Here is a 25,889-nt window from a genome sequence, read left to right on the forward strand (position 1 = left end):
TTGGGGATCAATCAACATAGGCTTTTTTTCTTCCCTTGGAGGGGGAGAAATGGAAGAAACCTCACTAGGTTGAGAGATACAAGATGTTGGGCACTTTCCTTTATACGATATAGGGGGTGGAATCACAACATATAGAGGAGGAATAAAAGGAGTAGGAAGAAGTCCTTGTCCAGGATGAGGAAGAGGAATATCCATAGGTGAAGGGTCTTTAGGCATACTCAAGGCCGATATCATTTCACTTTTCCATTTTTGATAGGATAGGAAAAGAATATTTGTGAAGGTTCAAAGGTTCAAGTTGCTGAGGCCAAAATTAATCAAGGGTGAAATTTCAATGTCTTGCTGTGGGATTGGTAAAGTGATGCAGAGGGTTTGGGATGTTATATCACTTTCTTGGTTTTTACTCAAAAAGGGTTTCCAGTTGGTACCATCCAATGGACCAATGTCTTTAGCCTTCTCAAGGTTTCTAGAGCTTGCCCTAGATCCTTCCCAAGGATCTCTTCAGTCAGGACAACTCACAACTGACAAGGAGTCTCCTACCCCTAAGGCTCCAACCCTTCAACCAAGGACACCTAACAACCCCAAACCCCAAGCAACAAGATCTTTACTCAAAAGGTGGAATCTAATCTATGTGAGTGTTTACATGTGTTATATGGCATTTGCATTGATCTTGACCCCTTAGATGGGTGTTTACTAGCCTTTTGTATCTTTTCCCCTTTTGGACCTAGTAAATAAGGCTACAAGCAATTAGCCCTCCATTTGGACTTTTCTTGATTTGTCTTACAACCTACGTGAACAACCCCTTGAATAAATTTGATATTCGAATACCCTTTTGGGCATTCTACAAGATTCCAAACTTTTGCATATGGGTTTTGAGTACGGATGGTCAAACCCTACTGACCCTATTTAGCCTCTTCTAGCCGGTATTGGGGTTTAATCTCTCAAAAGCTTCACTAGTCACAAAGGAATGAAAGGATAACACTTGCCAAGGGTCTGCACTTGTCCAAGGGTCCTTCTCATTGCAAGTTTGACCATCCTTCAATCTGCTGTTCAAGGTTTCCACCCTCTTTTCTTACTGCATAGGCTTGCCACATGAGTGATGTCAAGCCTAGGGCATCATCTTAGGAAAGAAAAATGTCACTTCCTGTCTCCAAAACCACCAGGAGCATCTAGTATACATGTCAAATCAACATCCTCCCAGGTTTCAGGTTGATCCCATGGAGAGATGTTGATTTGTGTCACTGTTTGCATCCAAACCTTGGTTTTGAGGGTTTTGTCAGGCCAGTGGGATAGAAAATTCAGTTTCTTCCAAACCTGAAGGCTTTCAAGACCTCAAATCAACTCCAAATGGACGGTGAACGTCTGCTACAACTTGCCAAATGTTTAATTCATGCCCACCATTCACAGGGAGTTATGCGAGAACAAAAAACTCAAGAAAAATGCAGGAAATCACAATAACCGTTTGCTTTGAAGACAAGAAATTCATTCAATATCATCTCTAACCAGTAGGCATCGTTCCTCTAGGCTTATATCACGCCAAGGAACTCCTCCAACTACCTCCAACACATACAATCAACCAACTAACCATTGGAATAACCACATTTCAAAATCTTGCAAGAAAAGTTGCTTAAGATAATAATGCAACTTTGCAACTTTTGTCAACTTTCTACAATTCGGTCTTGCCTTTACACCAAAGGTCAAGAATGAACCTACCACACATTGCAGACCCTTAAACATCAAAAGTACATATAAAATGCCCATACAAGGCTTGTGTCCAAGTTGACACACCTTGGGGCCTTAAGGCCTATTACACTGCCTAGACCTAATCAATAGGCCTTCAAACACACACATTGCACATTCTATTCCTAAGCATAACCATGAATCAAAATGATGTAGACACATATCAAAATGAAGTAGACACATGTCAAAATGAAGTAGACACATGTCCTAGTGCCCCTACACCATAAAGGCTATGATTGATCATGATAATATGCGTGTTATGAGGGAACTTCAAACACTTATGGATGGTAGAAGGGATAGCTTGCATGGAAGAGGCCTAAGGATGTTCCAACTTCACACGAAATCTTTCTATCAACTTTTTGCTGAATTCTTCAGAGGAGTTTATGGTTATGTGCTTTTGCGTTCCATGGCTATGACCATTCATGTGCTATAGCTTCAAGGTGAAGAGTAGCAAACTTGATGGCTTCATCTTCCAACATTGGTCTAAGTGACAAATAAGTGTCCAACTTTTGAATCTAGGCTGGAATTGTACACTTGTTGGATACATGAAAGGTGGAAAGTGTTAACTTTTCCAAAGCATGTTGAAATTCTCTTTGATGAGCTTGTGGTCTTAGTTTAGTTCTTGGCCCATTTCTTGACTTCTAAAAGTTAATATAATTTGTGAATGACATTTGACTTCAAATCTCCTTTGGAAGAGCTCCATACTTAGCATAACAAGTTGTGATATCATTTGCCATCAAGTGTTGAGCCTCTACTTCAATAATTTGTTCCTCCCTATGAAAGGTGGGTTGGAAGGGCCTTACAATAGAACCAATATTTGTGTTGTACTAATCGCCAACGTCCACCATTGGATTTGGGACATGGACTAACCACCTCTCGTGGATCTGTTTATCTATGGCGTTTGTCTTGAGCGTTAACAAGTTGATCTTTTGTGCATTAGGAAATGTGTTCCAACAATTGGTATTAGAGCTGGGTTGCAAGTTAAAATCCCTTCGGGTGATGCTGAGGGGGGATTGTTGGACTAATCGTTGTAGACGACAAATATGCCGCTAGTAATAAATAATACTTTGTTTATGTTTTGTTAATAATGGTATTGTAATTAGTTCCCGAGAGTTGTGTCGGTTGCCAATAGCAGGCAGTCTTAAGCAACCGTTCGATACTATTTATATTGTTGTTGTATTGGGAATAGGGGGATTGCTGATGTATAGACACTTACACTTGATACTAAATGAATATCATTTTGCCATATTTTTGTGTTGAACATCCTTTGCTATTTGTTCTATTAGATATGTATGTTCTGTTTATTTTTTGTAAGTTAAAGTTGTTCCATTCGGGAATAAACATTTCGGTGCCATTGGCGATATGAACTTGGAGATCATTATGGTAGGTGGTATGCACGCGTAATGGGCCAATCATTCCAACAACAAGTATGTGTAAATGAAAGTGACAATGAAGAAGTGGTAACACAAGAAGAAGCATGGGAAGATTGCTTGACGAAGGACTTGGTGGATCTATGGAAAGTTTCAATCACACATTATGTGCAGAGGGAAGCTTCAGAGCGAATGGTCCCTGAAGGCACGGTACACAATGAACTCACAGTGAACCTTGCGGTCTTTGATTTTCTCCAAAGAATTCCAAGGTTGCTGGCATGAAACTTGATTGAAGTACAAGACTGATGGGAGCAAAGCAACCGCGAACAACGTTAGCAACAGATATTGCAAAGATATGAAGAGAGGACTCGTAGGGAGGAAGAGGAGCGGGATAGGAGTAGACGTTGTACCCTCGATAACTAATGCCCCTATGCCCAAACAAGAACCAATGTACCAGAAACACTCGAGAAGAGGGAGAAACATCAGTATGGAGATATCTCTGCCTGAGAGAAGAAAGTGAAAGGAGATGGTGGTAAAGAGGAATCTTTGAAGGTTTGGAGAGTTCAGTGAGAAGTAGAATTAGGAGTGCGAGTTGAAGCCGTAGTTGGGAGAGGTAGAGACCGCGTACATGGAATGAGTTGGTAGAGGTTGCGAGGAACCTACTACTTCCTGACGTAGCAGAGGAAGATCTTGTTGACTAGGCCGTACACCCTACTTCAAGTGATGACCTCAGAATAGAGTCCAAGAATAGCTAGTCCGTACACTCGGTATGTGACGAAGAGGAGGTATGGAATCTCGAGACCGAGGTTGCCAAAATGTTTGAAACCAACTTGTACTGAATTGGGAATTTGTCCCTTGTTGAGCAAGCAAGAATAGGGGGTTTGAGCTGAAGACTCCAGGTAGGAGAGACTATAGAAATGAACGAGGTGGCCAAGGTGCGGAAGACGCAGAAGGTGGACGCATAGAGAGATCACACGTGGCCAAGAGTGCAAGAGAGGCATAGGAATGCGGAGAGCAAGATGGTCCACGGACGGTACTTTCCAAGTAAGGACAATGTTGCACAACTAGAATACCTAGGAGAGGCAAAAACTCTCGAAGTTCATAGGGAATGGATCAGAGGACCTCGTATGCCATTACAAGACATGTATTAGTATAATGATATGGGAGGCGAATGGCCAAGATGACTAGGATTACTGGTTGAAGGCATTTCTTACCACCCTTTAGGGAATTGCCATTGACTGGTACATAGACCTAGATTCTAAGCAGAAGGTGAGATGGGTTGAACTAAAGAAGGCATTCGAGGAGGAGTTCAAACTCCCAAGGGATGACAACGAGATTGTAGTTGAAATCTATAATACCAAGTAGGGTAAAAATGAGAGTGTACGCGCTTATAATCGTAGGCTCAAAGAATTGTTGAACAAGATGGAACACGAGTCGGTTGATGGATTGAAGAAGAGGTGGTTCGTGGAGGGACTTGTTCCATCTCTCAGGAGGAAAATGAAAGTTGTCCCTCCGCCCTTGTACGTTGAAGCTTACAATTGCATGATGGACATCGAGTGCGAAAGTAAAACATCCAAGGGGAGGAAAAGGATCAGTGATGGTGATAGTACGACGAAAAGTAGTGACAAAGAGTCTAAAACCGTACAAGCTCTCCAAAGGGACATGTTGTGGATGGTGGAGGAGTTGAAGGTAGAAAAGGAGAGTGCCAAGGAGAGCAATGAATTGTGGTGCACCAACTGCAAGGTGGAATGTCATACCAAGGGGACTTGCCTAAAGAAATCATTTTGTGACATCTATCAGGTACTGGGACACTCCATCAAGGTCTGCCCATACAATTAAAAAACAAGGAGCACACAAGTGCTCTTTGCCCAAGGGGAACAAACAACCCCTCCGACCACACCTCCAAAACCACCTGCCAACTCGAATGCATCTCCTAGAGGTTACCGAAATAACAGGCAATAGAATAACAATAGCAATAACGACACCCCACAAAGGAGAATACAGTATGACATGAAGGGTACACCCATGATCCTATGTCGGAGTTGCAATAAATGGGGCCACTTCACGCAGGATTTCCAAAATAGCCAAAACACCAACGCAGGGTTATGCAAATGGTGTGGACCCAAAAACCACGAAGACACTGATTGCCCAAAACAGAAAGGTTTAAACGTGCTGGATGTGAAGGAGCCATATGAGGAAGTACTAGTGATTACCATACTCCAGACTAAGAAGGCACTATATCTTGACCCCGTACGGAAAAAGTGATACTTCAAGAGCTGAAGATGGATATTGAATGGGCGATGGCAAAAGAAAGAAGGGCCACACATGATGCTGCCAGTAATCCTCTATGGTCGGAGTCTGAAAAGACTATAATGAAACATATGTTGCAAGCCATCGTACTTGTAAGGGTATCAAATCTTCTACAGACCATGCCACAACTGAAGATGGCTATCACCAACGTGGTCGGTGATGAGTAGCCAATCAGGAGCATTGCGAACGGATGAAGTAGCCAATGGTGAAGTCATGCGGCGACTTAGCCATTGATCCGATGTAATTAATTGTAAGTATTGGAAGGAAGCCGACCGTGATCGAGATGGAAATAATGGGACAAAAGTTGACCAATACCATCGTCGACGGAGGCCCCAGAGTGCAATAGCGCACGTATTGCTGGAGGAGACATGGAAGGGGTTGGGCAAGCCAACACTTTGTCCACCAACCTTCCAATTGGTAGGTGCCGACCAGCACGACATCAAGCCACTCAAGATACTCATGGCATAGAAGGTGATCATTGGTACTCGACATTTATTCCTGGACTTTGTGGTCATCCCACTTGAAAAGAAGGCGTATGAAGCCCTCCTCGGAAGGGGTTGGTTGATCACCGCCAAGGCAAACCACAATTCGAGAAAGAATACACTTTGAGAGATGAGATTTCCACAGTCCATGCCATATAATTCCATTGTGATTCTGGATTCAGCTGTGTAGATGTTTTTCCATCAACGTTACGAATCATACTCCGTGATTCATCATCAGGATGAGAGATATAATTCTAATGTGCTTCTGGATTCAGCCGTGTAGATGTTTTTCCATCAACGTTTCAAATCACACTCCGTGTTTCTCTTGCAGCTCTCTCATCCTGATGATGAATCACGGAGTGTGATTCAAAACGTTGATGGAAAAACATCGACACAGTTGAATCCAGAAGCACATTGGAATTATAAAGAATACACTCTCCATCCAGAGCAAAGGATGGAAGTGTGTCATTGATATGAAGAATCAAGCCGTAAGTGAAGAGTTGGCATCCTCTGGCTTGGACTTTGACGACTCTAATGACTATGAATGGGGTCCTAAGGATGGAAAGAGAAGGATGGAACTTAATGACGAAGGGGTATTGGAATTGGAGGGCTGCTCGGAGGATGAGACTAGCTCTCTCAACACACTGTTTCATTGGCAAATGGAGGACTATGAGGTCTTCCTCTTGGACTACAATATGTTAAAAATTAGTGAAATTGAAGAGGTTGTGAAGGTACAAAAAGTACAACCTTTCTGCCAGAGTACGAAGAGTACAAGGAGTGGTGAAGGTGGATGATATCGCGACCCATCGTTTTGAGAGTGATAAGACCATCAAATACGAAGAACCAAACATAAAAAAGGTAAACTAGGGGGATGAGGATAATCCAAAGGTGATCTTGGTGGGGGATGAGTAGAGCCTAGCATAGTTGAAAGTCTCGGACTCGCCTCGGACTCGGCAAACCAAAAATTTGGACTTGGACTCGGACTCGTGAAAGACTCGTGAAAGACTCGGCAAAAAAAAAAACCGTAGTTTTACAAAAAAACATAAAGAAATTAATGCATTTAGAGAACATAAGAGCCATAATTGAAACATTACACATGTCACATACTCATAATTTCAAACTTTCAACTCTAAAATGTATAATACCAAGATTTCTTCAATGCTAATTATGTTGTTATATGGAGCCTAATCAGACTCGGACTTGGAGGTTAAATTTTCCCTACTTCCATCGGCGTAGTTTCCCCCTATATTTTTCAACGGGGGTTTGGGGGCAGCGCCCCCAAGTTGGGGTCAAGGGGCAGCGCCCCTTGCACGCTCCCTGTCGCGATACAAGGCGGGGTCGAGGGGCAGCGCCCCGCGAGGCCAAAAATACTTTTATTATTTTATAACGACGTCGGGTGTTATTTTTCTTTTATTTTTCACTCCCTCAGTTATGCCAAATGAAGGCGAATTTTTTTTTTAAAAACTCAATTTTAAAGCTTTCATGACTTTTTTCTGGGTCCTGGCGAGTCCATCTGAAAGACTTGCGAGTCCATGCAAAAGACTCGCGCGAGTCCTTGCAAAAGACTCACGAGTCTTTTAGATGGACTCGCCAGGACTCGCCTCGTGAGTCCTTGGCGAGTCGACTCGTGGCTCCCAAGGACTCGCAAGTCCGTGGCGAGTCCACGATTTTTAAAACTATGGAGCCTAGTACTGAAGGCAATGACATTCAAGACATTCCTCGAGGATAAGGACACCTTTGCCTGGACATATAAAGATTTAAAAGGGATACCTCCAGAATTGTGCGTGCACAAGATCCTTCTCGTACCCGTTGGGCAACTCGTATGGAAGAGGCCATATAGAATGAACAAGAACTTTGTTGCCAAGGTGAATGAAGAGATCGAGAAAATGTTAGAGGCCGACATTATCTTCAAGGTGGAAACAAGTGAGTGGATGTCACCAATTGTTATTTCCTTGAAACAAGAGGCAGACCAAATCCGGATTTGTGTGGACTTTAGGTGTCTAAATGTAGTTACAATCAAAGACCCCTTCCCAATATCGTTCATTGACATCATCTTGGAAAAGGTGGCAGGCCATGAAATTTATTCATTCTTGGACGGGTTTTCAAGCTATAACTAGATCAGTTTTGCGAAGGAAGACAAATTGAAGACTACGTTCGTGGTAGAGGATGGGGTGTATACATATGATAGAATGCCATTCAGCTTGTGTAATGCCCTAGCTACCTTCCAACGAATCATATTGCACATTTTGATAAGATATCTGTAGGGATTTTTAAGGCCTTCTTGGATGACTAGTCCATCTACAGCTAAAGGAACTCACCTCACGACACTCAAGGAATGTATGGAGAGGTGCCAAAGGGTATAGTTAACCTTGAGCCCAAAGAAATGTTAGTTTATGGTTTCCCCAAGGAAAACTACTTGGCCACACTATGTGTAAGGAAGGGTTGAAGACAAATCCCAGCAAAGTAGGGGTCATCATTACAATGGAGAGTTCGGAGGACGTGATTGGAGTGAAATCATTCCTTGGACACGTGGGCTACTATCGAAGATTCATTAAGAAATTTGCATAGGTTTCTTATCCACTTGACAATTTGACACAGAAGGGAGAACCGTTTGTATGGGGAGCGAAACAAGAAGAGGCCTTCAGAGAACTCAAGTCCCAGTTTGTAAGTGCACCTATCCTCTCGTACCCGATTGAGACAAGGAGTTCCATGTACGTGTGGATGCTTCCAATTATGCCATCTGTGCCACATTGGCACAAGTGGGCGTACAAGGGTTAGACCACCCAATCTTCTTTGCTAGCCGTCTACTCTCCAAGGCAGAGCAGAACTACAGTACGACTGACAGGGAGGCACTCGGTATGGTGTACTCTGTACATAAGTTTTGACATTATTTGCTGGTGACACCCTCCACATTTTATGTGGACCACCAGACATTGATGTACTTAGTAAATAAACTAATTTTCCAAGGAAGGGTGAGTAGGTGGCTGCTCTTGCTACAGTTCACCACCATCATAGTATGGGCTGGGAAGAGTCATGTCATTGCAGATCAACTATTGAGGATTAAGGCAGGAGAACCACCAGAGGGGGTGAATGAAGATTTTCTCGATGCCCACCTATTCCAGATTGCGACATTGCCACAATGGTACAAGAGCATAGGTGAGTACTTGCCCACCTCTACATTCTCAAGGGGTATGCTGCTGAGTGAACAACGAAAGCTAGCCCTGAAGGTAAGACATTCCATCTCATCAACGAACTCCTATACAAGATGGGGCCGGATCAAGTCCTACGACAATGCATAATGCAAGAAGAGATCCAAGGAGTACTGAGAGAAGCACATGAAGGGTTGGCGGGAGGACATATGGGACCCGATGCCACTACATGAAAAGTACTACTAGTAGGAATGGGGTGGCCAACGCTACATACCGATGCACGCAAATGGGTGAGGGCGGGGTAAACCATTGAAGAGAGACTTTATGCCCTTGTACCCCACAGCCACAAGATTTGTTTGAGAGGTGGGGTCTTGACTTTGTCGGGCCATTAAAGGTAAGTAGCATGCATCAATGTAGGTACATCATAGTGGCAACTCAGTACCTCATGAAGGGGGCGGAGGCAAAGGCACTCCTAGACGACACTGCCATTAGCACGACGAGATTCCTCTACAAATAGAGTGTGACATGGTTTGGCATTCCCATTCAAATCACCAGTGATTGCAGGGTACACTGTGAATCATGTCATTCGGGCCATGACAACAAAATTTAGAATATTCCACAACTTCTCTAGTTCGTACTACCTTCGCACTAACAGCTAGGCGAAATCGACCAATAAGGTTTTGGTCTTGATCATATACAAATCATGGGGAGTGGAGCAAGAATACTGGGAGGAGCGCCTTCTTGTAGTATTGTGGGTATACTGTACCACGTACAAGGTGACGACATGGTATACTTCATTTCAGCTCGTGTATGGGCAAGAAGCTGTAGTACCCGCAAAGTACACTATACCAAGTGTGTGGATCGTAGTGAACAGGTTGGGGGATGTAGAAAGCCTGAGTGAACGACTTTTGAACCTTGCGAAGCTGGACAAGTGATAGATGATGGAACAATGGGCTATGGAGGTTGCTCAACCAAGGCAGATGTTTAGGCACGTCAAGCATCTCCGGCGAATGAATTTCCGACCAAGGCAGTTGGTATTGAAGTGTAACAACCATAACGAACTCTGACCAGGGAAGTTCCGAGTTCGTTGGTTGAGGCCATATAAAATCAGAGAGGTTGGCAAGAATGGTGTAGTTAAGCTATCCACTCTTGACAACAACCCCATTTGGGATCCTGTAAACGGATCAAAGTTAAAAATCTACAGAGAAAGACCTCCTATACCCATCAACATGTTGGGATATGCTACAAGAGACTATAGGAAAATGGGGAGGAACAAAGCACTAGCCGAGGACCCAGTGATCAAAGAACAACCATATGGACCCAATGAGAACTGGGCTGACCCTGTAACTTTCCTCGAAGAGAGGATGGTGTCGAAGCATGTGGAAGGTGTGGCAGTACCAAGGGTGCATAAACACCTGATGAATGCCTGCTTTGATACTCCAGCTTTATGGGTGAGAATTGGCAGCCACTTGAAACGAGAGGCTCCATATGAAGGGACTGGTCAAGCCTACCTAGCATATGAGATTGACAAAGAAGTCGAAGTAAGGCAGAAGGAGGAACAGTCTGTGAAAGGAAAGGAACCAAAAGAGGAGATGGAGGAAGAAATTGACCTTTCCGAATATGGAGACCCTTGGGCTATGCCTAAAGATGGTGGTTAAGGTAGAAGATTGTTTTATTGCAGATATATGACACAGTGAAAAGGAACCTACATCAAACTCCCTATGGCGAGTGATTCCTAATTCAGTCGGTCCACCACAAATCAACAGGGAAGAAGTGACATGGTACCGATAGTATGGTGGTCGGTAAATTGACGATCGTTACAAAGGGGTTGGATCGGCACCCTTATTGGATAAGATTTTTGACTTGGAATATGTGGGTACATGCTGTGAGCAAGAATGCTACAAGTGTCCACCCTTCACTTGTTGGTGGCAAGATGACTCAAAAATCGAAAGGAGATCTCATGACCAACTTAAGGGAACAAAATGAGAACCGGACGACAATGGACCCATGTTGACCAAAAGACAAAGATGACAAAAATTTCAAACAAAGAAAGAATGGGTACTGAATGGCGAAAAGTAGAGGATTTAAAGGGAAACAAACAAAAAAGAAAGAAAGCATAGGGACAAGGTCAAGTTGTCCGAAACTGAAAAAATTAAAAGGTATGTTTTTTCCTAAAGTACTGAAGGTTGGCAAGCTAGAAATGAAAAGGAAAAGAAAAATAATTCTTGGGGAGAAAATTAAAGAAATAGTAGAAAAAAGATAAAGTGGCAAGAAAAAATAAAGGCGAGAGGGGAAACAAAAGAAAATCAAACTAGAAAAATAAAGAAGTCAAACATAAGTTATTATTGATAAATTTGATAAAGGGAAAGGGTCATTATAAATTTCCCCGCTTAGCCTTTCAAGTCAATCCAAGCAAATGGAGAGCAAAGTTCCATTGAAGTGTAGGGTTTCGGTGAGAAGCGTACCAGTGTAGTAAGCATTTGTACAAAACAGAGGGAGTTCGTATGGTGCACAAGGGAGACCGTACGTTGTGAAGAGAAGGCCGTATAGTGGAGAAAGAAAGTCGTTTAGTGTAGATAGAAGGTTGTACGGTCGAAAGAAATACACAAACAATTTAAGAAATTGGAATCCGTAAGGTACAAATAGAAGATTGGATGTACGAAGGGAGTACGTGCTAGAAAGGAGTCCGTATAGGGTTGCCAATTCCAATAATCAGATTCGTACGATGAACAAGTGGAAAGCTCGTACGACAAAGAGCAACCGTAACGTGATCAAGAGGGAAGTCCGTATGACAAAGTGGAGAGAAGCTCATATGGAGAGGAAGCAACCAAGCCATACGCAGTGCATACACAACCATATGGTGAGGAGACAAGCTTGTACGTGCTGCAGGCACAACTATACGACGAGGAGATAGCCTGTACTCCAAAAAGACAAGTTCGTACAATGAGGAGATAGTCCCGTATGCTTAAAAGACAAATTTGTACGGTAGAGGAAAACAAGTTATACCATACGGTGTAGAGGAGATCATCCAACATGTAGGCAAGTTACAACCGTGCTAGAGAATTTTGTACGGGCTAGAGAAGTTATACTTGTATGACCAAAAATTCAATATGGTGAAGACAAGGGTTGGCAATTTATACTAGGTCAAGAAAGGTGACGGTTACAATAACTACCAATGGGCAACAAAAAGAAATCCATGCAACCTCCATTCCAAACATGGCAGCCAACAACAGCAAGAGCAAGAAGGTTAGCCCACGCATTCAGAAAGATGACCAAATCACAGTAGAGAACCTCACGTTCAAGAGTGTAAGCGGCATTGAATGTCGCATATGGTGGCATGAGGCTTTTGACGACCATCCATTGAAAGTATCACTGAGGAAAGCCGAAGTAGATAAGGTGATTCAAATGCCTGTGTTCAATGTGAAAGAGTATGAACCAGTGTTGTGGACTTTGGTTGTAGGTTATGACTGACACTCCAATAGGTCGGTCATAGAATTTTAGGGAAACAGGGTTATTGTCTTTTATGGCCCAAGAGAGTTCACCAGGGTGTTCGGTATCCCCTCTAAGGGACACAAGGTGGCCAAACCCTCTCGCAAGATGAAGAAAGAGGAAAATGAGAGATTGCAGAAGTTAGTATTCAGAAGTGATTTGTTCGCTGAATAGTGGGAAGTGTTATGGAGTAGTCACAACAGCTGAGGGGTGAAGAAGAGTTATATCGTCATTGTAGAATGGATATGCATCCTGGACCTGATAAAGAGTTGGCTCATGGGGGCTAGCGGAGCCTCAAATATTGCAGTTTGGATGATTCGATTAATGAATGGGATCATGACTGGCACTATCTATGACTAGGCATCTGTGCTTTCAGAGAGAATCAAAGAATTCTTATCTCTCGGGCACAGGATGTTCTATATGTGTCATCATGTGATCGAGCTCTTTTTGGAGGCACTGCGCACGTAGGTACTTGCAGATAAATGGGGCCGGTTCCAACCCCTCAATCGAGTGGAACCAAATAAGCCCACAATGTTCCATTGGATGCACCTTGACACATAGGCAATTGACGAGTCTTAGCCTAGGAAAAAGAGACGGTAGGAATTACAGGATAGGGAACCAAGTGCCGAAGAGGAAGTTGTTGAGGATAAGGGAAGCCAAGTGGAAGAAGAGATAGACATGGTGGATATTTCATCCACCGAGAGCGAGAGCGAAGATAACTCATTTTGTGTGCCTGTACATGAGGACAAAGGAGAAACCCAACTTGAGTAGGAGGCAATAGAGGATAAGCCAGTTGAGGGGGATGATGTGGCAGTGGAGAGAGAGGACTCAGTTGAAGGAGTCGTGCAATAGCTGTTGAAGTTTTCCTACCGCACCAAGAGGTTCAGGCTGTTCGATAACTTTTGCACTAGCCAGGCTGTCCCCAACGATACACTTGATTTCACCCAGTCCGGTCATTTGGATCACAACGTTGGAGGGATTGCAGGAGGCCATCCTTGTGGCTATTGCGTGGCCAACCAAACCTATCGTACCAATGGCTACAGTTGCCACCTCAGTACCACTTGCTAGTGTATTGGTTACTACAGCTGTATCGGTTGCTGGCGTAACAGCTACCACTAGCAGTACATGGATTGTGCTAGGAGAGACCACAGGTGTACCCGCTAGCCAGACCAAGAGCTTGCTGCCACACTAGATAGCTGGCTAGGAACATTTGCTGTGGCACCTAGTGCACCGCCATCATCCTCACTAGGATCAGTTAACGACACCCACCTTGAGGAGGAGTTGCATTCGGGAAGAAATCAGATGGAGGTGGAATTGCATTCAGAGCAGGTCAGCAGGAGGGAGGAAAGGATTTCCAAATCATTGGATGAGAGAGAGAAAAGAGTCATAAATCTTGAGGATGGAAGCATACATCTGGGGGAGAAGATCAGGGAGGAATCTCTAATACCCCCTCACGATTTTGTCCTCAATATTTCAATTTGGTCTCAAGGGCATTTTGTCAAACACTTGGTGTGCAAGGTCTGGGTTTTTCTTTAACAAAGTTTGTTTGTTGTTCTGGATGTTTGCTTTGAAGAACAAATACTAATATAACTCAACAAAATGAAAATACATTACAACATAAACATGAACAACCAACTAACTTAAGGAAAGACAGTTGTATTGTAGATGTTTAGGTTTGATACACTTATTACTGTCCGGATAACAATCATACATCAGACTGATACAAATTAAGGACAAGGGGACTACATCATGTAAACAACATATATCCACCATACCCATGCTACTGCAAGCTGATATAGGTTGATGTGAGTGACAATGAGAGCTGGAAAGCTGAATCCTAGTCTTTTATGTAGCCTGAGTTATGCTGAGGAAAGTGGCAATTTGAATGTACTAAATAGCTCCCCAATGCATTCCACAATGAAGCCATCTAGAGCAGAGGATGAGTTATGAATTTCAAGCACTGAAATACGCCAAACCCTAGCTGCCTGAAACTTGGAATACCATATTAAATTCAAAGGATTCTCAGAAAATTATGAAACCATCTCCATGGGTTTCCAAAATGGCCCTAGAAGCCCATCGTGCAAGTAGGAGAACTATCCAAAATGCTGGAGCATTCAACCTGAAAATGTTCACAGCAAAATGCCTTTGAACCTGTTGTGACCATTTCACACATCGCCCCATTAGAATGGGGACCCCCTCTTTTTCGCTTTTGTTTTGCCTGTTCTTCTCTCTGCTTTTAGGGTTTTGAGTGAGTGAGCTGTCTGTTTGGGCTAAGGCTAAACCTTAGGGGTTTCTTCTGATGTTATTCAAGTTGAGTCCAGTCAAATTTTGAAAGTTATTAAGCATCCTCCCGAGGGTTGAGATTGTTAAAGTAAGGTGAGCCTGTCAGGAAAGTCAAGTAGGTCTCAGGTTAGGTCTAGATTCAGGTTTTTTGAAGTAAAATCCAAATTTTGTCTAAGTGTTAGCATTTTAAAGGTGAAATTGTGTATTCTTGCCTAGGTAAATTTTGATCAAATTTTGGAGGCAAGATGATGCCTGAAACAGAGAATTCGCTCCTGTCCTTCACTGGAGGTGCAGGGCGAAATTCATTCTAAGTACAATTTCTTGTTTTGAGAAGGCTTGCTAATTGGTTCCTGGCCTTGAAGATGACCTAACTCTGCCTTGTGAAGTGATTGGAGACTTAAATTTTGGATGGATTAGCCAGAAAGGATAAAATAGCTCCTGTCCCTCTCCAAGGGACCAGGGCGAAAATGCTATTTAATGCATATTTGTCACTGACTTTTCTATTTTGTTTTGTGCAGGGTCTCCAGGAGAGATAATTGGACGTGTTTTGATGCTTTTGAAGGTTTGAAGGCATGGAAATGAAGAATTTTGAAGGATTAAGGGAAGAATCGCTCCTGTCCCTCTCCAAGGGCCTAGGGCGAAATTTTGAATTCCCTCATCTTGCAGTGAAAATAGGCCAAGTGTTGGATATGAATGGAAAACAAGTGATTTTCTCCACCCACCTGAAGGAGTTTTAACTTGAAATGATGAAGGATTTTGTTTGAATCATCAAAATTGCTCCTGTCCCTCACCAAGGGACCAGGGCGAAAAGGCTTAGCAGAGTTACTCTTGACCTTGTTTGGTCAAATTGAAACATCAAAGGCATGTTGGAGGACGAAATGAACGTGATAGAGCATCCAGACTTGATTAAAGACAATGAAATGATGGAGTTTTTGTCTAGAAGGGAAAATCGCTCCTGTCCCTCACCAAGGGTCCAGAGCGAAATTCTTCATATACACATTTTTAGACCTTGTTTGGACTGGAACTCTTATTCATGGTGTGTAACAAGATGAAATCTTCCCTAGCAAAGGAATTTCGAGATGAAAAATGAAACAATTTGATCATGGTGGCAAAAAGCGCTCCTGTCCCTCACTGAAGGACCGGAGCTTGATTTTCAAATTTGCACTGTTCTTGTAGGATCAAGACAATTTTATGATTAGAAGAGATCAAGGGAAGCATGTTTTGTCCATTGAATATAATTTGAATGGTCAACAAGGGAGGAAATCAACCCAAATGACAAAAAGCGCTCCTGTCCCTCACTGAAGGACCATGGCGTTTTTTCAAGATTCTCCTCTTTGTTTGAGATTTTGAGGCAGAGCTTGACTTGGATAGGAGGGAGAAATGATGTTTTATGCCTTAGACGCGATTTGAGGGTTTAAAGAACGAGGAAATATACCAAGAAGTGAAAAGGCGCTCCTGTCCCTCTCCAAGGGTCCAGAGCGATTTTCTAAAAGTGCAAATTTCTTGCAAAGTCAAGGCAAGTTTTGTGATTGAAATGAATGGAAGAAGGCATGTTTAGCCCGTTGAAGATAATTTGGAAGGCTAACAAGGGACGAATAAGCTTGAAATTACAAAATCCCTCCTGTCCCTCTCTGAGGGACCAAGGCGAAAAACATATTATCTAGCTCTTCTCTCCAGGTTTGGACAAATCTAGGCCAAGGCGCAAGTTTGAAATGATGTTTAAAATGCTTCGAGGTGGAATTGAGATTCGAGATTTGCAAATTTTGATGATAATAAGGAAAATCGCTCCTGTCCCTCTCCAAGGGACCAGGGCGAAATTTCCAAATGTGCCCATTTGCCTTACATTTTGAGATGCTATTTTTTATTCCCAAGACTCAAGAGGTAGTGAAGTGTGATATTCTATGCTTGGAGGGTAATTTGAAGATTGAAATAATCAAGAATTTGCACAAGGACTCAAAAGCGCTCCTGTCCCTCACTGAAGGACCAGGGTGATTTTTACAAAATTAACAATTTCCCTCCAAGATTACACTAAGGAAGGATTGTGCAAGATGGGAAGGATCTTCTAAAACATGGTGAACAAGGTTTGACTCCAAAAAACTTGATGATCCTAGGCCAAATGCAAAAGTCGCTCCTGTCCTTCACCAAAGGACCAGGGCGAAAATCTTGGGAGAGCCTATTTTGCCTTGCAGTAACAAGTTAAGTATGCATAGAATGAACAAAGGGGATCATTGCTTACCCTACGACGAGAATTGGCAATTAAAAGATGAAGGATTGAGGACAAAAGTGAAAAGGCGCTCCTGTCCCTCACCTAGGGTCTAGGGCGAAAATGTCCTAAGGCACGTTCCTTCTAAAGATCAAGTGAAATTAAACTTGAAGTTCCAATTAAAATGCCATTTTAAAAGCCTAGATTAAGTTTTGAACGTAAAAAAGTGAAGAATGCAAGGCTTAAATTGCAAGTTCGCTCCTGTCCCTCTCCAAGGGACCAGGGCGAAGTTATTGGCATTTTTTATTTTTACCTTATTTCAACGTTGATATCCTCTAAAAATGCATTAGATGCCAAAATCGCCAAATTTCGAAATATTTGAAAAAATTAATTAAATTGGCATTTAATAAAGAGCATGTTGGTATTTAATAAATTAATTTTGAGTCTTTAAAAAATCGATTTTTTATTATTGAGGCATTTAAAATTAATTTTTATAAAATTAAAATTGAAAATGGAGCGCTTGAGGTATCATTTTTATTATTTTATCAAGTCGGCCTCTTCTTTTTTTCAATTTTATTTATTCTTTTTAGGCCTATTTTGCCAAGTTGGCCTATAGGGAGGTGAAGTGGTGAGCGCCCTATATAATAGAGGGTTTTGAGCAATTTTAAACAATCATTCACTCATTACTTCAAGTGCGATTTGGAGAGCTAGAGGAAGTGTGAAATTTGGTATGTTTGGAGTGAATTTACCTCAAGTGTTGAAGACTAGAGGTGGTGGACTTGATGCTTGTGAAGACTAAAGGAAACGCATTTTGCTAAAGGGAGTCTTGATCTACATTTTGCCTAGCGAATTCTCCTATTTTTGCATCATTTCTTAGAGTTAATTCTCAAGAGGAGGTATGGCGTAATCACCTTGACACCATTATTGAAAATTTGAATTTTGCGCTTTGTTTTGAAAATCCTAAAGTTTGATGTAGTTAATTAGGAAATGATAACTCAAGATTTATCATGAAGTTTCCTAATTAAAATCTTGAATCTTCCTTTCTACTCTATATTTCTATGCTTCAAAATATGTTACTTATTATGAAATGTCGTGTAAGTGTCAAGATGGCGACTCCAAAGGCAGGAGCATCCACTAGTCGTCCGACCCTCATGAAGGAAGATCAGAGGAATGAAGAATTGGAGACCAAGATTGTGTCCAAATGGAGCAACATCGGAGATACCAACTTGGGAAACTTCAGTGTGAAGAAGTTTCGAGAGGTCCCTTACATTGGCAAGCCATCGCCTGTCGCAAAGAGAATAATTGAAAGTGGCATCATCAAGGCGGCCGGTTTCCCTCCAGCAGTCCAGTGCCATGAGCTGATGATTGATTGTGCTCGCCATTATGACTCACAATCGAGATCGATCGTGTCCAAGGAAGGAAACACTTTGGCTTACCTTTCAGAGGAGGCTATAAGTGAAGCTCTCCATCTTCCAGAGCATAAAGATATGATTTACAAAAACCTAGAAGGAGCCAGATCAATGTACGAAGATGATCCAGACACTTGCTTGAGTATCATCAATAAGAATTGGTTACTCAAAAGTTGTCCTCGCCTGAGCAAGATTCCCAACACACCACATAGGATCGACTTCCAGGAGGAGTACAAAGATTTGATAACTTTGCTCAATCGAGTCACAGGGGCTCCTCAAGCCTTCTATTTTGAGAAGTGGATGTTCTACTTCATCCAAGTAATAGTTCAAGGGAAAGGAACAATTCATTGGGCTAGAATTATTAGCCATTGCCTGGATGTGCAGTTAAGAAGACTAAAGCCTACCAAGTCATTCGACATGAGCTCATACGTCATATATGCCTTGATTGGGAGTTTCGAATATGCAGGACTACCTCACAGAGAAGTGATCGGAAGAGGACCCGGAGAAGTGAGAGTTTGTGACTCTTATGTTCATTTACATCATCCACCTGGAAGTGACTACAAGTTAGTCAATGATACCTTCACGATGAACATCACTAGGATCTTGCAAGGCGGGATTCACAATCGACTATCTTTGGATGCACAAGAGCTTGTAAAAAGGTATGGTGCTTGGTTCATCCAACTTCAAAAGTTTACATATATCAGAGTTCATGGGTGTCCTTCACCTCCCTATATGTTGCCAAGGTATCTGACAGACAGGATAGTGTTACTTGAGGTGACTAGGCAGTTGGCAGCTTATGCGAAGGCATTCAGACACAGGCATGGAAGTGGAATTCTCATGCCCATCATATCAGGGAATTCAGTTGAGGTATGTCCTAGTGCTCAAGCCTTGGATGATGCGGAGAAGGAATTGGCTTTATATTCATTCACGTTCTTTGCCTTGAGGGAGAATTTTGATCCTTATGGGTATATGGAAGAGACAGCTGGTAGAAAGTACAAGCACGAATTTCAGGTAGAAGACTTTTGGATGAATCTCTCAAGTGATTTAGAAGTGAAAAGAAAGATGCATTCCAGATTACCTTTAGATTTCATCAAGAAATGCAGAGTCTACAGAGTGGTCGATCAAGCTCAGGACAGTGGCAGACATCTCCAATCATCCTATGACAGAGAAGACAAAGCAGTGAAGATAGATTGGAACGAGCCTGAGATTTCAGACTTGAGAGCTTTGATGGCCCCAGTTTTGTAATGTACTTGCAGATGGGTGGATGTACAACATCAAAAGTTAAGAGAGCAGAACGTACCAATGACTTTTACTTTGGAGGAAAGACCAGAAGAAGGAGGAGCAAGCGCGAGTGAAGGCAATTCTCATCCTAGAGGCGCGAAGAGGAAAGAAAGACCTGAGAAAAGGGAACCCTCCAAGAAGAAGCAAGAGGCCAATCGAGATCGCTCATCAGGTACATCATCCAGACATGAAAAAAGGACAAGAGAAGACGGTGCCTGAGGTTGATGAATCTATGGAGTCAATGGTATAGAATGATAAACCTGAAAAGTGGAAGGCACCTCAGCATTCGTCAAGTCGATCTCCCCAAGTTGATGAGCTACATGAAGAAAAGAATGATGATGAAGTGACATCTCCTCCCGAGAAGATGAACCATTGCTTAAGGAAATACAAGTTAAAGAGACAAGATCTGCCATTCCAGATTGGTTGAAGGAGAGACTGACAAGGGTGATTGTGATTGAAGATGAAGATAATGTAATTGACTTAGAGAGCCTTATAGGAAATTCTCAAGAAGTAACAGAAAAGAAGAAGGCCACCAAGATGTCCAAGATGATCAGAGATGAGACAGGGTCTAGGAAGTTGCAGATAGCTACACCAGTAGTGGACAAGTATGAAGGTGAAATCCTTGCAGAAGAGTATGATGTAGAAACGTTTGAGCTTGGTCCACTCACTGTTGAGCAGGCACTGGATGAGGCAACCGATTCATTTGAAGTACTTAAAGACAAACTTAAGGAAGAAATGGAAAAGAATAGAAAGCTTGAGAGAGAGGTCGGTGCTTGGAGAGGTTACTTTAGCCATCTCAATCAACCCTTGGGACGTCAGGATCCAGCAGTATCTCCTGTGCAAGCACTTCCCCTTGAATCAGTTAGCGAGGCAGAAAGGGTCAAGAGCTTGGTTCAGCTTATGAGCTCTTGGATTGACAAATCCCACACAGTTGCTGTTGAATTTGCAACAAGAATGATGCAGACAATCCACCGAGCTATCCAGGTCCTTGAGATCGTCCACAACCTAATGATAACAGTAGCCGCTTTTGCTCACACTAGAGATGTTATCATTCCTGTTCTGCAAGTGATCAGGCAAACACCAAGGAAGATCCTAGCACAAGAAAAGATAATGGATGGAGGAGCTCATAATTTACTTCAGTGGTCAACTCTACTCCAGATGAAAGAGGTTCTTTTCGAGGACATCAGCACCAAATGCAATCAAGTTGAGGGCGTCATCTATCCAATTCAGGACAAGGTGTTTGAGGTGTTGTGTACCATTCTTGGTAGGAGGATCGAAGTTGAGACAAATGTGGACCTTCAAGAGTTGGAAGAAAGAGTCAAGGTCATCTTTTGCAAAGATGAGAATGTAATCACAGATGAGCAACGGGACCTGATTTTCACTACTATGCTCTTGATTGAGAAGATCAAAGAACTCGAACCTGGATGGGATACAGCTCTTCTCAAAGCCTTTGATCAGGTTATCCACTTAGAGGAACAAATGAGGAATCTCCCCGAGATTCCTATTGCTGAGATTGAAGGAATTGTGTCCAAATTCATTGCATATGCTAAGAAAGAACATTGGAAGGGGAATAAGGTTCTAGAAGAGAGGTTGTTATAAAATGATGTGGCATCTTAATTATCATTGGTCTATGTTCCCTCGATTTTTGTGCCAATTAAATATTTGGCTATGCATTTAATAATGTTCAACTAAAAAGGGAATTTTTTTGTAACAAACCCTAATTAGGGTTTAGGTGTCAAAATCTCAGCTGTTGATCTTCTTTTGATCTGGGCCATTCATTGTAATTGAGGATGCTATATATACCCTCACTCATTTTCATTTTGTAATAGTTAGAAATTAGAAGATTAGAGCTTTTGGAGAGAAGAAAGTTATTTTGTAGCAAGATTGAGCATTGAAGAGAGAATTTCAAGCAATTGTTGTCTATTTTGGCTTTGAGATCAATAAAATATTGAAGTTATGGTGTTTTATTGCAATTCTTGTGGCTATTTTCATGGTTGTTTACTTTCTTGAATCATTCTCAGTCGAAGTAGTATTTAAGTCTGAAGGACTAAGTGTTGGGCTTGATCTTTGGTGAGATTCACATTCCAAACCACTAGCTTCTTACTGATTCTAAGGACGCCTTGTGTGGTCAACTGGAAATATTTGGATTGCTTGAACCTTCAATCATTATTGAACTATTGATATGTATCTTTATGATAGTATCTATAATTCTTGATGATTTGAAAATCATTAAACACCTTAGAAGATCACATTAATTTCTGTAGAGTTGTAATTGCTTGGCAATACTGAGATTGGTAGAATCTTACCAAGTTTAGCCTACATTGAGTCATTCTTAGGATTAGATTAGAATTCATCCCTTGCAAACCCTATCTTTTGATCTTTTTTGAGAACTTGTTAGTTTTAGGAAAATTCTGTTCCCGCAGCTCGAAAACGTAAGGCGTTTTGAAGAAACAGCATTTACAATGACCACTGGTGCTTATCCACACGTAGAGATCCTACAACGAAGAACATTGAAGTCACCCTGATTGATCCTTTCTCGCGATATCTTCAGCATTCAAAGGCTTTACTCAAGAGAGGATAAGGTACCCCTGGGTATTTTATTCTGTGTTTGATAGTGTACAAAATACACGTCAATAGAACCCTAGCTGGAAGTCTTCACGAACTGCAATAAGGAGTAATCTTTGAGTTAAGTCAAACTGAGATGCAACGTGCACGATTAGGGATTTCGTCCTACCCTTTCACCGTTTAGGGTTTTCATCCTAGAGCTCAGAAGAAGCACACATTTCTTCTTTCAGAAAAGCTTTATAAAAAAGTTTAAAATGTGAATGAATGTTCTTTGCCCATCCTGATACCATGTTATATTTCGCCTTTCCCTATCTTGAATCACTTCAGGAAATAATAATAATATTTCGTTTTGAATGAAGTCGCTCCCTTTAATTAAATTGGCTTGGTAAATAATATTTGGCTTAGCTGAGCTGCTTCACTCCAAAAAGTCGAGCTTCAATACTTTTTCACAAGGCATGAAAATAATTATAGTGCCTTCCATATAAGGCACTCAAGTTGTATTAATTTTAACTTAGCCTTCTCAAAAATGTCGTCCCCCCTTGACACATTAATAAGTAACTTAGCTTAGGAGATTATATCGCCTAGGAGGGCTTGGGCATCCTTTTTTCACCATAATGTGGGTCGTTTAATAATTAAATATGAATTATAAATGTGACTTTATCTTTTCCTTTCATAATTAATCATATAATTTTATCCCCTTTTAATTTTGCTTTAACCATCGGGAATAATAAAGGCTAGCAAATTAACATTAATTTGAGTGCTAGGCAACGGGGGACATTAGAGAATCTAGTTGAAGGGAGGAGAGTCATAGCGGGAGCTATGTTTGGGTCTCAAAACTCGATTCACAGGATGCCCTCGAGTTCGTGCATAGATTATTGACAGAGTTAGATGGTATGACCTTTGTCACTTGAGGGGTTCTAGAGCTGGCTAGTCAGGTAGAGATTGGTTCTACAACGGAGGTTGAAGGGCTCCTCACTTTCATGAGGGGTGGGTGTGAGGAGGACTTTGCACAACACTTCACGTGCCGTGGATGGCTAGCCACAAAGACTTTGGAGATGCTAGAGACTTGGTGTCAGATCCAAACTGAGGACCAAGGTAGACTCTTAATCGCCTTGCAGGGCATGAAGAGATCCTTCAGGGAGACATTTTACTTGATGCAGACGGCAATACACAAAGAGGCTGAGGTAGAGAAGGTGGCTTCCTTGGAGGAGCTTACAACAACACAGGGGGGAGTTGGCACTCCAGAAGAAGTTGACTAAAATAGAACAACAGCTGCGAGCAGCTCTAGAGGAGGAGGTGGAGCGACAAAAAGCACTTGTAGTAGATTGTTTTACAAAGCTGGTTGAGATAAAGTAACGCATGGCTGTAGTTATGACACAGCTGGAACGAAAGGAGAAGGATATTATGAAGGCCGTGTATATGGTAAAGATGGCTCGGGAGTGTCAGCTTGTTGCTGAGCAAGATCTGTGACGACAACTTTTAGCATCCTCATCTACTCTAGGGACGTCTTCTTAGCTTCCTAGGTCTTAGTAGTTATGTAGAGTTAGCTCCATTTTGTTTTGTCATTTGGAAGATGACTTCTGGTTTTCTTTTTGGGGGGGGCGGTGGTGATGTTGACGACAAATATGCCTCTAGTGTAAATAATACTTTGTTTATGTTTTGTTAAAAAATGGCAATGCAATTAGTTCTCGAGAGTTGTGTTGGTTGTTGACAGTTGGCAGTCTTAACCAACTGTCCATTACTATTTATATTGTTGTTGTATCAGGAGCAGGGGGATTGCTGATGTACAAACACTTACACTTGATAATAAATGAATGTCATTCTGTCATATTTTGTGTTGAACATCCTTTGCTATTTGTTCTCTTAGATCTCTATGTTCCGTTTATTTCCTATAAGTTAAAGCTATTCCATTCGGGAGTAAACAATCGCCAACATCCCCCTTTGGATTTGGGACATGGATTAACCGCTTCTCATGGATCCGTTTATCTCTGGCATATGTATTGGGCGTTAAGAAGGCGATCTTTTGGTGCAACGACAAATGTGTTCCAACATATGGTTCTTTGGGTATTGTTGATATTCTCATTGATTATTATTTGCCATTGGAGTGCTTCTTTCCCCGTTTTGATTTCTAAGCAGATTCAAGTTATTTTGCATCTTATGAAGCAGTTGCCATATCAAGCATCAAATCAAACTTTCTTTTTGTTCGATTATTAGTATTGTTTTACTAGTACTCTTTTCTTTTTCTGCCACGTGCAAACTTTTTTGTCATAATTTCTGGATTCTTTAGAAACTGAAATTGTTTTTTGAATTCTCTTTGATAGTATCTATTTGTTTTGTCACTACGATGCATAAGATAGAAAGCTCTACATGTAAAGGATTAGCTCTGAAAACAGGCTGGAAAGATCACCAACTTTGATAACATTGTAATAACACCTGTAGTGCATTAGCTAAAATCCATATAATTTTTTTGCAGTCTGTCAAATTTTAACTCCTTTTGCTTACTAAGATCTTGAGGTGGGCAAGGTGAGAGCATTATTTCCTTTTTAATAATCATCTCCTCAAAATTATGAAAATATAATAAAGTCATTTTTTTCACTTTTTTTTCGCCGTGGGCTTATTGATGTTTTATTTAATCACTTATAACACCATTTATTTACATAAATAAATATATGCTGTTTAATTTTTACTTTTTGATAGCTTAAGTATTTGATTTTCTCTTTTTAAATATTAATATAAGCTGTCTTTTAATTAATATATTTTTTGGCAACTTACATTAATTATTTAATTAATGCTATCATTTCAAAAAGGATGACATGATACCGTCTTCAAACATTTGTTTGAAGAACATGCCACATGAAATGGGATGGCATATGCATAGAAAAATTTGGCATTGGATGATTCTACCACATACCGTGCTTGCAATTTGTACATGCATTTGTTCCCAACTTCTCATTAAGATTAGTTTCTTTCCTCTTGTGGAAATATCACCACTACCACCAGCAACAATGGATGGCATAGGCATAGCTAATTGTGCAAAATTTGCTGGCATTGTCACACCCTTAGAACTTGCTTCTGCCTCTATATACAATCTATTAACCTCTACCTTTTCATCCTCTATATTTGGACGCACCTAAACCCCATGTCTTGTAAAGCCCAAGAGTTGAGAATATACCCTGCTGTAGCTTCCTCTAAAATCTGTTTGGAAAAAATGACACAACCACACTCTAGTATCCCTCTATTTTTTTTTTTCATCTTTGTCTAGGGCTGCCATATTTTGGGAAAGAGGTTTTTTGGACAGGCACCTAAATCTGTTTTGTGACTATTTTTCTTCACCACATTACTCCCACACCTTGATGAAAACCCACTTAGATGATAAAAACTCTCAAATTTCTTTCTTCCATTTTATGTTCACTACTCTCATTGCTGCTGCTCATGTTGTTTTGTGAAACAATAACGCAAGTGCAAACTGAAAGTAGAAAAAAAGAAGAATAAAATCTTACATTTATTCCTTAGAACATTGAAAAAGTATTGGAAAAGAAAACAAATGAAAGAACAACTTACCTCTTCTACTTCTCTTGATATCTGACTATTCACTATTGATTAATAATGAT

At 41.4% G+C, this 25,889-nt stretch overlaps 1 protein-coding gene across 9 annotated transcripts in view; it reads left to right on the forward strand.

Moving 5' to 3' along the window:
* Positions 1–25,889, forward strand: part of LOC131028555 (nodulin homeobox) — a 184,613-nt gene that overhangs the window by 92,736 nt on the left and 65,988 nt on the right. The window lies entirely within an intron of this gene.

This window comes from Cryptomeria japonica, chromosome 8, assembly GCF_030272615.1.
Source record: "Cryptomeria japonica chromosome 8, Sugi_1.0, whole genome shotgun sequence".
NCBI lineage: Eukaryota > Viridiplantae > Streptophyta > Pinopsida > Cupressales > Cupressaceae > Cryptomeria > Cryptomeria japonica.